We start from the raw sequence: 3,482 nt of genomic DNA on the forward strand, positions 1-3,482 counted from the left end.
TTTTTTTTTTTTGTATTTTTAGTAGAGATGGAGTCTCACTATGTTGGCGAGGCTGATCTCGAACTCCTAACCTCAGGTGATCCATCCGCTTCGGCCTCCCAAAGTGCTGGGATTACACACATGAGCCACCATGCCCAGCCACGGGTCAGCAAACTTCCTCCATAAAGGGACAGGTAGCAAATATTTTAGGCTATACAAGCCATATGGTTTCTGTTGCAACTATTCAGCTCTGCTGTTGTAGTGCTGAGAAGCATAGCGATGTTCCAAAAAAATTTTACTTATGGACTGAAGTAAGAATTTCACATTGTCATATGTTATACAATATTTATATTTATTTTTTAAAATGAGATGAGACTTCGCTATGTCCAGGCTGGTCTTGAACTCCTGGACTCAGGTGATTCACCTGCCTCTGCCTCCCAAAGTGTTAGGATTACAGGCGTGAGCCACCATACTAGCCCCTGTTATTTTTTTAGAGACAGGGTCTCCTCTGTCACCCAGACTGGAGTGCAGTGTCTTGATCATAGCTCAGTAAAACCTTAAACTCCTAGATTCAAGTGATTCTCCTGCCTCAGCCTCCTGAGTAGCTAGGACTACAGGCACGCATCCCTGTGCCTGATTTTTTATCTTTTGATTTTTTTTTTTAAGAGATGGGGGTCTCACTATGTTGCCCAGGCTTGTCTCAGACTCTTGGCCTGAAGCAATCCTCCCATCTCAGCCTCCCAAAGTGTGGGAATTACAGGCGTGAGTGACCATGCCTGGCCTTCATGTGTCACAAAATATTCTTCTTTTGACTTTTTTCTAAGCACTTAAAAGTGTAAAAATTCAAGTTAAACGTCAGAAAGGAAAAAAAAGTGTAAACATCATTCTTAGTTCATGAGCTATACAGAAACAAGTGAAAGGCTGTATTTGGCCCACAGGTTATAGTTTGCCAACGCCTGACCAAAGTGTTTGCACCTCTTTCAGCCAAACTTAGATGGTCCAAGCCTTTGATTATAGCTTTTCTGGCTAATCCAAGTGGGTTGTCCCGGTCTCCAAGGATGGCAACAGCTTTAAGTTCCCTCAAAGTAGCCTTACCCTTTCAGCTTTATTTTCTCTTCTGAAGTGGCTTGATTAGAGGGTGCTAGAGAGCCACCCCTCCTTCCCCTGCCCCTAGCTATAAACTGGTTTCCCCAGTACATTTCCACCCATTCTCTCTCTCGACTATGTGCATCTCGGCCTTACCGAGGCACCTCACTCCCTACTGGCCGGGCAGGCCTTATCGCTCTATTTTGTTAAATTCTCTACCCTGGTATTACCAGAACTCCAGAGCCAATGCCTCTTTTATTAAGGGAGATTTTATATACAAGGAAGGCTTGGAAGAGGTCAGCCAGAGGTGAATTCCTGGAGCAGGGGGATTTCAAGCTGAGCTTCCCAGGGACAGGGACAGGAATTAGAGGAGGGAAGAGAAGCATGGTGTTCCAGACAGAAGCAGGAGAGAGTGGGCTGTGAGTAGGCGGCAGGGAGGGGAGAGTCTGCACGTGGACGCCCATAGGAAGCAAGATATATATCATTCTGAGGAATTGGTCTTGGGGAGGGAGGTGGCTTGGTGGTTGGGTTGACCAGTTAGACCCTGAAAACCCTGATTTGGAGTAGCTGGAGATAACTTGACCCCATGGCATGAGAGGAGAACTCAGAGTCTCAACTTCCAGCTCTGTTTTTTTTTAATGGTCCAGAAGTCTTTTATTTATTTATTTTGTGCCTATTATGCCATGAATTCATAGGGAACAGGTCCAGCAGTTCAGACGCCTTTCCCTTGGTTTTCACAAAGCGTTCTTCTCTGGGCAGAGCAGGCTGGCGCTTCAGCTGAACCCAGATACTTTTCTCTTTGGCATCTTTTTTCTGATCATTTACTTTCATATGCTTCAGGAAGCGATTGCAGCTCTCAGAGTGCTTAATGTGCTCAATAAGGACATTAATTCTCTTGACAAGAATCTTGCGCTTGTTTCCAACAATGCCAACAGCTTGCTGGGTAACACTGTAGACTTTGAGTTTTGCCATGGAAAGGTTTGTGGGGAATTCCTTTTTGAACAGCACCCATTCCCTTGATGTCTACAATATCACCTTTCTTGTAGATTTGCATGTATGTGGCCAAAGGAACAACTCCATGTTTTCTTTTTTTCTTTTTTTTTTGAGATGGAGTCTCACTCTGTGGCCAGTCTGGAGTGCAGTGGTACGATCTCAGCTCACTACAACCTCCGCCTCCTGGGTTCAAGCGATTCTCCTGCCTCAGCCTCCCGAGTAGCTGGGACTACAGGTATGCATGACCACACCTGGCTAATTTTTATTTTTTGATTTTTTTTTGTAGAGATAAGGTCTTGCTGTGCTGCCCAGGCTGGTCTCAAACTCTTGACTTCAAATGATCCTACTGCTTTGGCCTCCCAAAATGTTGAGATTGCAGGCATAAGCCATCGCACCTGGCCCAAACGCACATCTTTCTAGTTCTGGAACCTGCACTAGTTGCACTAAACTGCCTTCTGGAGTGAGAACCCTGGGAAGTTCAGCCCAGCACAGTTTCACAGTGTCAGCAAGCATTGCTGTAGTTTGCTGGCATGAAGATGAAGGGATTTTTTTTTTTTGAGACAGAGTTTCGGTCTTGTTGCCCAAGCTGGAGTGCAATGGTACGCTCTGGGCTCACTGCAGCCTCCATCTCCCTGGCTCAAGCGATTCTCCTGCCTTAGCCTCTCGACTAGCTGGTATTACAGGCATGCACCATCACACCTGGCTAATTTTTTGTATTTTTAGTAGAAGCGGGGTTTCAACATATTAGGCTGGTCTCAAACACCTGACCTCAGGTGATTTGCCCGCCTCAACCTCCCAAAGTGCTGGGATTACAGGCATGAGCCACCGCGCCCAGCCCATGAAGGGACTTTCAAAAGAGAAGACATTGTCTCCATCTCCCCACTTTTCCAGTCTAGCTGGGGATGAAACTGCGTGTATGAAGGGAATGGACAGGACACATGCTGCCTCCCATCTGTGGATGCAAAGGAAGGATTTATATGCCAGGGTGCCCCAAATATTGGAGCATTTGAAGCTGAGAGATGGGATAGGAACAGCACTCGATGGAGAGTTTGGGGACCTACATTCCAACCCTGGCTTTGCTACTTATACCCCATGGGACATCGTGCAAACCTCCTCACCCTTCTTGCCCAAAGGCAGGGGTGCTCCTGATGATCTGAAAGCCTCTTCTTCAATTCTGTGCTGTTTTGGTTTCAATGAGGGTGGAGCTAGACAGGAGAGGAATCCTAAAGAAAGTAAGTGTTGAAGAGAACCTTGAGCAGCGGAAAGGTAGGACATGGAAGAGGGAAGTGGCACTGCACATAAGAGCTTGGTAGAGGCAACAAAGGAAAGAAGTGATTGCTTGCCAGAGACAGAAAGCTCATTCTTTTTTTTTTTTTTTTTTTGAGACGGAGTCTTGCTCTGTCGCCCAGGCTGGAGTGCAGTGG

At 46.3% G+C, this 3,482-nt stretch overlaps 1 pseudogene; it reads right to left on the reverse strand.

Annotated features, from left to right (window-relative positions):
* Positions 1–1,741: 1,741 nt before the first annotated feature.
* The window catches only part of LOC105524658, a 10,847-nt pseudogene continuing 9,106 nt past the window's right edge, over positions 1,742–3,482 (reverse strand).

Source organism: Colobus angolensis, unplaced genomic scaffold (genome assembly GCF_000951035.1).
Source record: "Colobus angolensis palliatus isolate OR3802 unplaced genomic scaffold, Cang.pa_1.0 Scaffold50, whole genome shotgun sequence".
NCBI classification, from domain to species: domain Eukaryota; kingdom Metazoa; phylum Chordata; class Mammalia; order Primates; family Cercopithecidae; genus Colobus; species Colobus angolensis.